The sequence below is a fragment of the Cygnus atratus genome, chromosome 1 (genome assembly GCF_013377495.2).
Source record: "Cygnus atratus isolate AKBS03 ecotype Queensland, Australia chromosome 1, CAtr_DNAZoo_HiC_assembly, whole genome shotgun sequence".
In the NCBI taxonomy this organism is placed as follows: Eukaryota; Metazoa; Chordata; class Aves; order Anseriformes; family Anatidae; genus Cygnus; species Cygnus atratus.
The window spans coordinates 165355415-165367950 of NC_066362.1; the positions used below are offsets into that span (position 1 = coordinate 165355415).

The window sequence follows — 12536 nt, forward strand, 5'->3', positions numbered from 1 at the left end:
ATTATGTCCTATTTAATTTTGGAGAAGCAGTCAAAATGTCATAGTTAATTATGAAAAATCTAATTTTCAAGCTTGGAACCCTCACCCTTCTTGAGACCAACGGTTCATGTCTCAGCAGAGGTTAATTTCTTCCTTCATTTATATGAAATAAGTAAATTGAATACCGTGCACTTGTCTGTGTGGGTGTCTTTTGGATGAGATCTTAAAAACTGAGATCCTGTTTATGCTCCGTGGGTGTTAAAGATCTCACTGTTGTGCTATATGCTGTTTGCAAGTCTCCTAATGCCTTCTACCCTTGGAGTGACCACATTTCAGTGGTGTTATGTGTGTATAGTTGCAAAATTTTTGGGGGTCCTTCTTGACGAAAGGTCCTCTATGTGAGAGAGTCTGTATTTTATACACGTTTATAGTGCCTGTCCCTATAGCATCTAAGTTCAAGGTCATTTATTGTTGTTTATTGCATTCATGACTATTATTGCTTTAATTAGGTAGTCATAAAAAGTAATCAACTATTTAATGTTTTGAACTGACATGACTTAAGTTTCATACCAACTGTTACAGCAACATGAAAGAGATTTAGTTGTGAGCTACTCACTGGCTTTCCAAAACTGCCTTGCTGGTTGTAGAGCTCAACTCCTTGCTGCCTCGCCCTGACTTCCCCCGGTTGTCAGTGGAAGCTGAAAATGTTCAGGAGGACCTTGCAAAAATAAATCCTGTACAACATCAGGCAAGTATTCGGTTTGCCTGGAGGCAAAGGAAGTTACCCTTTTCTGTGGCGTTTGTGACTCCTTGTTATTTGGAATTCCTCAGAGTCAGATGTAATATTGTTTATAATAATCCGAATGGGGTGAGTTAGTCCATAATTTGTACTAATACCCAAAGAAAAGCATAATAATAGGTTAATGTGGAGGTAATGTGTAGAGCTAAAGACAGCTTGGCCTGCAGATATTTCCATGGCAACAGAAGGGTCCCTACGGATGTCTTCCTTCTAAACTTGATGCTGTTTATTAAAGGCTGTCTGTAGTACAATCTGTAATTATCATTAGGTAAAGAAAGGTTGTGAACGTGGGTGGACTGCTTGGCTGATGCTCTCTGACTGATTTGTTTAGCATAGCTTTGAAATACAGTTACAAAAGAATATGAAAAACCTGAGATCATTTAGTGGTTTCTCTCTGCAGGTAAGCTGAGACTTAATTTGAGACTGTTGGCTAATAAGAGTGAAGTATCTGAGCAATGGTATGGGGGGCATTAGGGAGAAATGTTTTCAAACTCTTTCAGCACGATAACTATTAAAGATAAAAGAAGATGAAATGCATGCTGGACAAATTAAAAAATGCTGAGCTACACGTAGTAAGGGAGGTAACATTAAAAGAAAGCTTTCTGAATAGCAAAGGTCTTCTGTAAGTAGAGGGAGACAAAGGGAACTATAAGACTTATCTAAAGGAGAAGATTAAAAAAAAAAAGGATGACACAAAAAGTTGGAATACGGGTTAACCTTTCTTGCTTCTGTCTTTATGAAGAAGGTTAATTGGAATCAAACGCTTAGCATGGTTGAAGCTACCAGCAACGTGGCAGGAACACAGGGCAGAAAAGGGGGAGAACAGGTTAAAGAACATTTTTGTAAGTTAGACGCATTCAGGTTAGTAGGCATAAGGTGGAGTTTATTCTGGGCTACCCAGAGCAACTAATTGAAGTAGTTTTGAATCCATGAACAATTACCATGTAAAAATCATGAAAGACAGGAGAGATCCCATAAGAGGGTGCATAGAGAGTATGCTCTTAAAATGGAGAGAGAAGGAAGATCTTGAAATTGCAGACCAGTCAACCAAATCAGGTATTGTGAAAGATGCTCAAATGCGTAACTAAATGGTCCAACCCCCTGCTCAAGCAGGGTCTCCCAGAGCAGGCTGAGGTTGACAGACCAGTTGAGGCTTGAACATGTCCAAGCATGGAGGCTCCACAACCTCTCTGGGCAATGTGGTCCAGTGTTCAAACACCCTCACAGCGCACAAGTTTTTCTCATATATGTCAATGAGATTTTCTGTGTTGTGCCATTGCTTCTTATCTCTTCAGTGGATACTTCACTGAGAACGGTCTGGCTCCATCTTCTGTACTCCCTAACAGCAGGTTATTTTTATACACATTGATAAGGTCTCCCTGAGCCTCCTCTTCTTGAGACTAAGCAAACCTTGTACATTTTGAACTGGACTGCAAGGACTTTAGAAGACTGGATTAAAATCAGTGAAGTGGAAGTGAGATCCAGGCTCTGTTAGAGGAAGATCAATACAGAAAAGTGACAAATAATTTTAGAGTGGAAAATTGAGTTAATAAATGCTTAACATGAAATAACTGTATAGAAAAAGAAGCATTGTTTTGGCTTGAAACGAGAAAAAAATGAAAATTTTCAAATTCTTGAAAAGATTGTGTATAGATTGCATGATAAACATTTGTTCTTCATATTCTCTGAGGCTATGGTGAGAAGAAACTGGAAGAAATTTCCAATTCCATCCTGAATTGTAAAAAAGGTTTAGTTTTCAAAGAAAAAGCTTTGTAACTTTAATGATAGCCAAGCACCCTAACAGGCTGCCTCCTGAAGTTGTAAAACACGAGTTCTAAAAGGTTTAACAATAAATTGAACAAACCTTTCTAAAGCTATCTGGTTTGGTTTTTAGGACAACGTTAATTAGTTTCTACCTCACTGTCACATGCAGCCTTACGTTTCTCTAATGCTATGGCCTTCTACAAAGGTGATTTTCTTTGTTTTGTGGGACGGGACATCCTTTGAATATGTTTGAGGATGTAGTCTGTCATCATTACTATAGCACATGTTTCTTTAATGTTTTGCATGGGTTTCGGTTAAGAACTGAGACAAACAAAAAACCTGAATCAGCTGGCAGAATTAGGGTGATCATGTTACTCCCTGTAGTGCATGCACATCTGATTAGGGGCCAATTCTGTCATTACTAGAGGAAAAAAAATAGCAGTCCATTTTACAGCTTTAATAAATTATGCCCTTATGAGTTTTGCTCACTTGTTTGCCTGGAAGTGACATTTTAAATTGTGGTTCAGTCAGAAGATGTTAGTTGATATTCATTGTAAGGTTCACTTCTGCATTTTAAATTCAGTGATTTCGGCAGCTAGAGAAACAGCAAATAAGAGTAGAGGAGAACTGTGGCAAATAGATTTGTAAAATAATTTTTTGATAATAACTTGCATCAATAATATGGAACAGTGCTTTTCTGTTAATATTGATAGTGAGGCATTTTGTGCCTTACTGTATGGTATATGATCTCTGCTGCAGAGACACGAACAAGGGTACACTGGCCTAATAATGGAGAGTCTGATATAATTGGAGGGATGCCTCTGTGTACCTCAAGAGAAGAGCAAATAAACCTTTAATTTATTGCTAGCCTGTCTCTGCAAAACTTTGCCAATATCCAAAGCTTGACAAAAATTAAGCAGTGCTGACTACAGCGTTTTATGTAAATCAGAAAGACAGAAGGCAGATAGGAGCTGGATGCAATTGAGTGAGTGTTTTAGCTTTCTTTCTTTCATTCTTTTATTTTTTTTCCCCATCATTTTAGCCTCTCCTAGAGAAGACCTGTTCACCAGGGAAGGAATGGCTCAATGTAGACTTTACACTTAAATGTCTTAAGCACACTAAACATCCCCCAAATCCTCTAGCACACTAAGTTTTCTCACAGACCACTACCTCAAGCAGACATTTTCCATAATACGAAGATAGTTGATGGAGCCTGCTAAGGAAATTCCCTATTGCTGTCAGTTTTATATGGAAAGCACTCAGGTGACACACAGAGGTAAGCAGCAATATACAATTTTAGCACAGAGATTGGAGAGTGAGGTGTAGCTTGGTGCGAGTAAGGCTGGTGGCAGTGAGCTTTGGTTATGATGCACGGCATGTTTGTGTTTGTTGTGAGCCCTCCAAAATCCAAAACAGCAGACAGTGAGGTTTTGGACTCATTGATTCATAGTCAAAACTGTAAATAACACATGGAAAAGTGCCACTGACAGCAGACACTGTTTATAAAGTTAATCCCCAACTATATCTGGTTTAGTATTTGTGGGGAGAAGAGAAAATAAGCTGAGAGGAGGAGCAAGGCAGCAGCCTTGCAAACAGTTGGGGCTGTTCTGTGCCTTTTATTTCACTAATTTTGACTGAGCCTTACAAGTATTTTTGGTAACAAGCGTAGTAGCCACATGAAGATTCGTGGGGGCTTGGTTTTGTTTCAATCAGACAGTGGTGGTTGCTCAGTTCTAGCTAGGAGAGAAGAGAGATCCTGAGATAACTGTTCAAGGCTGGCCAGCCTCCACGTTAAATGATAAGCTTTTTAACACTTAAATGACGCTTTTTAACCGTGTCTCATGTAGAATACTCTTCATTAATTGCATAGGTGTTGAGTCATATTCTCATTTTTCCTCAGGAACTTTTCTTATCAATTAGATGGAGAGGGAAGGAGACACCTGCCTCAGTCTCTGTGCTTTATGCCAGCATGAGTAACTGACTGGTGCTGCTGTAATCTCTGGCATCTTCAGGTGAGATGAGTAAAGCCATGCAAACCTACAGTCCTTCCTCCTTTAACTGTATTCATAATAGGACTTTAGATTTGTACTGCGTTGGAATGTAGAAAACTGTTGTAGGACACGACCCCATTGTTGGAGATGTTGTTCACATTTGCAACTACCCCTCCGCTACAAAAAAAAAAAAAAAAGAAAAAGAAAAAGAAACCCTGAATTGTTTTTCCAGTGGATTAACCAGTGCAAAAGCATATTTGTTTTTGAGGGTATTACTGGCTTATTTTCCAAGTATTCTTCAGCAGAAGAACAGCTGACTCTGTATTAATTTAGACTTGCCATACCTACCCGCTGTCAGGTGGAAAAGGTGCAGGAAAGCTTTTCTGAAGGATCATGATGTCCTGAACCTGTACATGACCAAAGCAAGACATTTCAATGTAAGACCACCTGTTGTATTGCTCACTTGGTTGTATTTCACAGGTGTTAGGGAAATACTATTATTTTTAATGCCCTGTTGGTAGGTAAGAGGTCTTCCCTGGTAACAGTCTTAATTCTAGTTTAAAAAAAAAAGGGGGGGGGGGGGGGGCATGAGGTACATGCTGTACTTGTTTAGGTCAGTGTGGAGTTGGCATTTCCAGTTCTGTAGGAGTTCTGAATGTGCTGCCATGTTCCTGCTGGAAAAGGTCTGGAGTAGACTGGGGAGCCTGGGACATGTCTGTGGACACTTAAGTCTCTTCTTAAATAGTCTTTGGAAACAAAAATGCTGAAAGGCATCACCTTTCACCAGACTGCGGTCTGCTGTTTTGTTTTAGCTTGTTAAAGCGATGTGGTCACCTCTTGTAGCTCAGAACCCACACTTGTGAGTGCCTCGTCCTGCCCCTGCTATTCTGCACTCCCTCAGCCCTGGCTGCGTGCAGAGAGATGCTGCTCGGTGTTCTCCTTCCACTGGGTCAGTTAAGGTAACTGCCAGGCTTCAAGTGACACAGAGAAAATGAACATTTAAAAGTTCAGATAGTTTCAAAGTCTGTTGGAGACTAGCCTGATTTTAAGATATTTTCCTGTAGCAGTCATTGTACTACACTTCTGAACAGTGTCAAGCAGCAAGACAGCTTTTACCTGGAAAAACTCTGTTTATTACTGCTGGAAAGCATTAGTGAAAAGGGCTTTGAAATGAAAATACAGGCTTAGTCTGCAAAGGATCAGAGTCGAAAGTGCCTGAACAGTGACTGGCGTGCTGGAAAAATGCAATTTTTAATGAGATATGGGGAGATGAGGGGAGGGTGATAACACATCAGCAGGCTTTGCTGTAAAATGCTGTCTGTGTACGTGATCCAGTTTTTGCAAGGATGCCAACTTTCTAAGGAACGGGGTCTGAGTGTCAAAACTCAGGTGTATCTGCCTGCAGGACTGTGGCCTTACTTTGCTGAACTTCTAGTTTAACAGTAATAAAGGACGCTGCCTAATGGAAGGTATTAGAAAAATACTGAATGAAGTGAAGTGAAACGTTTCACTTACAGAGATCCCACATAAATAAATGGCAGGGGAGTGGAACACTGAAAGAATGAATCTGAGGAGCGCATGACATGACACTTCTTTTTTTTGAAAGAAACTCTGCTTGTTGCTGTGTATGGAGGATATGCGATTCATGTTTTTTTGTTGGTGGTGGTTGTTTGCTTGTTTTTTAATGCGCTCTTTTTTAAAAAGAGTGTTTTTCTACACTCTTGCATATATTGCTACAGAAACATTTTCCCTCCCCTTTTTTACACAGCACCTTTGACATAAAAAAGTTATGAGAAACCAAACAACAAGGATGATTTATTTTATTTTATTTCACTTGGTTTGGTTTGGTTTGGTTTGCCTTTTCAGACAAGCTTTAGGCTTCTTGGTGCACAGACTTAGTTGGATGCACCCACCAGGACTCAGGGCATATCTGAAGATATTTGCTGTTAAATCTTCAGTGTTTACATTGTATACTTTCTGACTGAATTATGGAAATTTATTGTCTTCACCCCCTGACCATGCCTGCGGATAGAACATTTGATTATGCATGAAAAAATCTATCAAGAATGTGTCCTTCAACGTTTTGTAAAGTTTTCAGTTTCAAAATAATAGTTCTTTTTCCTAGCTCTGACTGTAGCTGAGATCAAAATAAAACCCTTTTGCTCACAGAGTGTTGGTAGTGGTTAGAAACAGCTCCTAATTTAAAAATTGGCTTCTCGAACAAGGAGGAGACATTCTGGTATCACATTTAATCTCCCTCCTGCTGTTCCAGTGGTTGGACTAGCATGCCTGGGAAGAAAGTCAAAGTAAGTTTTGGAAGGGGTTGTATAACAGCATAAATCAGTAATCCTGGAAGAGAAAGTAGTTTGAGGAGGAGGGGTGGGGAGTTGCTGAGAAGATGCTTTTGTTATGGTGTTCTTTAACATGGGGTGCCAAGTGGAGCATGGAAAGGCTGTGCCCCATGATCTCTGTGGGTGGCAGGAGATAATGTTTTGTGTGTGGGAATGACCTTTAGGGACATCGTCTTTATCAGGCTATCTAATTTAAAACTAAAAATAAGATGAGATGAAGCCCTGTGAGATATTTTGTATTACTGTGTCCTCGAGTCCACTGTAAGAGCAACATGATGATGTTTGATTAGAATAGGATTTAGCTGCTGGTAATGTCATACTTGTTATTTATCTGTGGTTCTCTTTCTTCTTTGATCATTGTGTCCCCAAATGTCTTCCTGTGGCATCTCCAGCGAGTATAGCTCCAGTCTGTCTTCAACTGCAAGCCAAAAAGAAATGGCTGTTACTCTGACTGCTTTTACCTGGTCCTGGTAGGAAGATTTTGATGATGTGCTCTCCAGAAGCTTCATTACATTTCCTCAAGACAAATTAAATATTTCAGTTACTTCTGGAACTTTTTCACTTGGCGTTTTAATACCAAGCTGGGTAGCATAGAGGAAATATAAAACCAATGAAAATAAGCTATATCATGAAATGAGATACTGAGATAATAAAGACAGTACTTCTTTCAGAAGGACCTCTAAATCATTGCATAAAGTAAATGACTTCATTAGGGAGCTGTGCTTCCAGTGTTCCTAAGGCCTTTGCTGAGGGCCGTATCCAGTTGGGCAACATTATGTGTTAGGAAGGAATGTATGAACCTGTGTTAATTACTGACACATTCTCTCTGAATAACACTGGAATACACAAAGGAGCAAACTGATGTGAAATTCATGTTGGCATTTTCTTAAAATGGCTGCTTTCCTGAGGAGAATCATAGGATTGTTAAGGTTGGAAAAGACCTCGAACATCATCTGGTCCAACCATCTCCCTACCACCAATGTCACCCACTAAACCATGTCTCTAAGCACCAAGTCCAACCTTGCCTTGAACCCCCCCCAGGGATGGTGACTCTACCACCTCCCTGGGCAACCTGTTCCAATGCCTGACTGCTCTTTCTGAGAATAAATGTTTCCTCATTTCCAAACTAAACCTCCCCTGGTGCAACTTGAGGCCATTCCCTCTAGTCCTATCACTAGTTATCTGTAAGAAGAGGCCGACCCCCAGCTCCCCACACCTTCCTTTCAGGTAGTTGTAGAGAGCAATGAGGTCTTCCCTGAGCCTCCTCTTCTCCAGACTAAACAACCCCAGTTCCCTCAGCTGCTCCTCATAGGACTTGTGTTCCAGGCCCTTCACCAGCTTCGTAGCCCTTTAAATAATGATGTCCTGCAGAAGGGAAGCACGTGGAACCAAGGGGGGGATACAGCCAAGGTGAGGGGATATCTGTATCTTTTATGAGCCTGTCTGGCCAGTAACCTCAAGGAAGCAGCACAGGTGTAGTTAACTTATGGTTGGGTTTGCCCTAGGACATCTACCACCGTTATTTTGATCATCTTTAGGAAAGGTTTGGATTTATTGTCTTGAAATTGCATGTTCTAAGAAGAATGATTAGGGAAATTTTCAATTATAAGAAGCTTTTGCAAACCAAGATGGTTTATTTTTGAGAACTCTTTTCCTTTACCTCTAGCTGCAGTGATTTCAATACTTGTCTGAAGATTAAACTTCTTTACTTTCTCTGGGGAATAAATCAATGGCAGGATCAAAACACTGCAAAGCTGGATCAGCAACTATTTGGTCTTGAAGACTGAAACTGAACAAAGCTTCTCGTATTTCTTCTCTTTGCATATAAGTTCCCCATTATTTTTTGTGTACCTTTTAATTTTCCCCCTCTGTTGTCACAAATTCTTGTGCCCTACAGACTGGTTCTATAATTTGGAAACCCAGATGTCTCCTGTAAACCTAAGAATTTCCCCTGAAAATAAATGCAATTGGTGACCTTTGAAGATTTATCTAACATAGACCCCATTTCCACAGAGAAGCTTTGGAAAAAAATAAGTGTTTTCAGGTCTAGCAAGCTCTTGAAGAGTCTTGGCAGTGCTGTGCTTGTGGTTAGCTGGATCTGAGATGAGATCATATTTGGGGAAACCTGAAGAATGGGAAAGGGGCTTGGTGTCGGGGACAGGCGGTTTCCCCTGACTAAAATTTTCCCAAACTTAAAACGGTCGCTGAGTTTGGTCTGGGTCATGTGCAGAGGTTTTGGCAAATGTTGTGTTGCCCAAGTCAGTTCACTCATCCCCGGTGCAAATCACGTGCAGAGCGTTTCCTGGGAAGTATGAGTCTCCGACTCTTTCCCCCCCAGTAATTTATGCTGTAGCAGTTGGGAGACTCAAGCAGAATAACCTTCCCTGGTTAACTGACACAGAAGAAAGAAATGGAAGGAACCATTATTTTCCTGTCAAGATTTCTCTGAAACAAAGAGGTACAGAATTATGCATGCTGAGGGGTGTCTTTGGTCCTTTGATTAACAGCAGAGGCCCAATTTCACCATCAAAAGCAGTTTTAATTATAAGCTCCGCTGAAAAGGCTGCCTTGAACACTGTAGAAATGATATTACAGCAGCACATCTTTCTTAGTGTAGGTGATCTGCAGACATTTTGTAGGATCATTTTATTAAAATAACTTGAAATATACTGGGAATGCACGAGAAAACTCGACTTGTCTTTCTTTGTTTCAGCTAATGGCAGCAGAAAGCACTACATCGGTAGGGAACTCGAATCATTGCTCACTGGGAGAAAGCCTCCTCGCTTGCTGCCTTAGCAAGCCCTGGTGCTCTCCCCTTGCAGCTGGTGACATAATGTGCATCACAAGGTCTTCCTCAAATAAAAGACATCCGTCTTGGGTGTTTTATGAGTCTGCTGATTAAAGAGATTTTATTGTAATTACTATGACTAAAAGGCTACAACAGAAGATGGAAATGTTAATTTACAGTCTGCTTGCTGACCAAGTGTCATGTGATAATGGATTGGGACAGACCGTGGTTTGCAAATGGACCTGAATTTTCGGAGCTGCTAATTTGAAGTGGCAGATAAAGTAACAGCATGTACGTTTGAAAAGGGATGCATTTGATTAACCAGCTAAGCATAGCAGCAGTTGTTTGACAGGTTGTTTTGAGAAATGATCACCTTTGGGTTTACAACGGCAGCGGTGAAGTATGTGGTAAAGGAGAGGGAAGTAGCAGAAAGACAGATGGACAGAACTTAAAGGTAAAGCTCTGCTTTATAGGAAGCAGCCTGTGTTCCAGACCCGCCACAGCACTTGGGTCCCTGATTTCCAATTCAGCAGAAGGGATTTAGGTGCCCAGCTAAGTGTGCAGATCAGGTCTTTAAGCTATTGGTCTTTTAAAGATTTGTATATAGTCACAGGTGCAGCTAAGTAATTAACATATATAAATACATTTCCATCAGTAGCCTTGCCCCTGCTCTTTTTTGTTCTAGGGACTTTGTAGCTGAGGATGCAAGGTGTCAGGCACCCTCAGTCACGGTGTCAAAGGATTTGAAGGAGTTTCATTGGTGTGGGCGCACGTGTTTCAAGCAATACTAGTTGCGGTACCCTGATAGCATTTAAAAAGGGTTTTAATGTTTCTGTGGAAATTTTGAAATAATATCTTTCACAACAGGGAGAGAATCCTTTCTGAAATCCCCCATCTTGGGTCTGCATGTCCTGTTGCAAAGATTATCCCAATGTGTAAACTTACAAAACAGTTTCTGCAAATTTCAGTTCCTTGTGCTACTTAAGCTTCCTATATAGATAAATGTATATACAACACTGCTGAGTCTTCTTACGAGTTCTTAATAGATAACTGTACTGAAACATTAATTGTAACCGTCTTGAACTAATAAATGAGGGAAGAGAATATTGACTGTTTAATTCTTATTGTGGAAAGTGGTGTTAGGTTACTGAAACAATTGCTTGCAATGTGGGACACCTGACTTGTATTACGTCTTTGAAGTGAAGATTTCATATTAGTCACTCTAAAAGCATTAACACATTTGATAGTATCATGGAGGTCATATTATTCATTTTTTTCAAAAACAAAAAATTACTATTGTGAGGTATAATAATTGAAAAATGAGAAAAGAGCTTAAATGTAGATTTTTTACAGTTGTAGTACAGATTTCCAGGTAGACATCACTGTTTTTACAGTCATATATGACACATTGCTGTGATAGCCTTTAAATAATACATGAATGACAAATGATCAGTTACAGTTCTGCTTTAGAGGAGACAATGAAAATGAGGGGCAGAAATAGCTTTGTGACTTTAGATCAGATTTACATACTGTGGGGTTGCAAGTTGGAAGCAACAAGTGTATGCCCAGTGTATATTAGGCATCTGTTTCTGTGCACTGCTCATCACAATATATACACTATATAAACATATATATATATGTTTATACATATATATATGTGTATATAATATATATAATATATACACTATAAAACATTCTTTGCTGAATGTTCTTATGTCAGGAGCTACTGCATATCTAAAGATACTTAAAAAAAAAAAAAAAAAAAAAAAGCCAAACCTGAAAGAGGCATTTTAGTGATTGGCCCCAAGGAATAGATTCATAAGCACAGCTTGAAATCTAATGGAATTAAAGTTGATTTCATTAGAATTCTCTCCTTTCCTTTGATCTTTTAAGGGACAGTATTAGGGTTGTGCTGGTGTAAAACCAACTGTAATAAGCAGAAATGAATTGGAAATTCTCAGACTAAAGTGTTCATTAGGATGTCGAGGGGATCTTAATAAGAACTGAATGGCTAAAAGAGAAGAAATGATGTTGTTTTCTTAGTTTTTGTAAAGAGTTGGCAAAGGGAAAAAAAAAGAGAGAAAAAGATACTGAAGTGAAGTCAATGTCTTATGCTGATTTTTCAGCTGTTCTGCATGTCAGTGACTAGAAACTCAGTGGTGCAAAGAACGTCCTTGATCTCACAAATGTATGAAGTCTTTATAGTACATGTCTTTCTAGTTATATATCTTTATATGTATATGTAAAGTATTATGTAATGTGATTATATGTACAGATTGTATGTATATATGAAATTATGTAGAAATATTGCATTTGAATAATTTATATTTCATACTTCATATGTTTGCATGTGTATCTCTGTGTAAATTATTATTATTATTCCTCTATTTTTGATGCATCCCAAAATGAATGGAGTTGTTGCGGACTATTATTATAGACAGTTAAATTTTGGGGGCTGAACTTATATCAAAGCTTTGGCACTTGTTGATGTCAATTTGAAGGCCAAATGAAAAGGATCTAACAACTGAGTTGGTACTGTAGGCAATGCTAAGGTGGGTATTTGAGTTAGGAGATGCCTGTTTTGGGATGGCAAAAGGAAATATAAAAGCACTGTTCTGACCCAGTAGCCACCTTGCAGCATGTGGGCTGCGTTCGTTGGCATTGTCACAGCTCTTAATGCTGACGCAAAATGTCAGTGATCTGTTGTTGTTTTATTGGGATATCATTTGTGGTATAGCTGATACGCTACAGAAAATAGTTGTTCACCCATGTGTAACTGTGAGCGCTGCTGTGGTGGAAATCTGTGATCGAGTGACAGTGGGGGAAGTAGCAGAAACTGAGTCAGACCTTGAACTCTTCCCAAA

The 12536-nt window shown here is 39.5% G+C and overlaps 1 protein-coding gene across 13 annotated transcripts in view; it reads left to right on the forward strand.

Annotated features, from left to right (window-relative positions):
- KLF12 (KLF transcription factor 12) overlaps positions 1 to 12536 on the forward strand; it is a 249681-nt gene that overhangs the window by 121758 nt on the left and 115387 nt on the right. Inside the window, exon 1 of one of the 13 annotated variants that reach the window (XM_050712191.1) lies at positions 4446 to 4554. The exons of the other annotated variants lie outside the window; for them this stretch is intronic. The gene's annotated coding sequence lies outside the window, so the exon portion shown is untranslated. Of the gene's footprint in view, positions 1 to 4445; positions 4555 to 12536 lie in introns of those variants that run through there. 13 annotated transcript variants of the gene reach the window in all.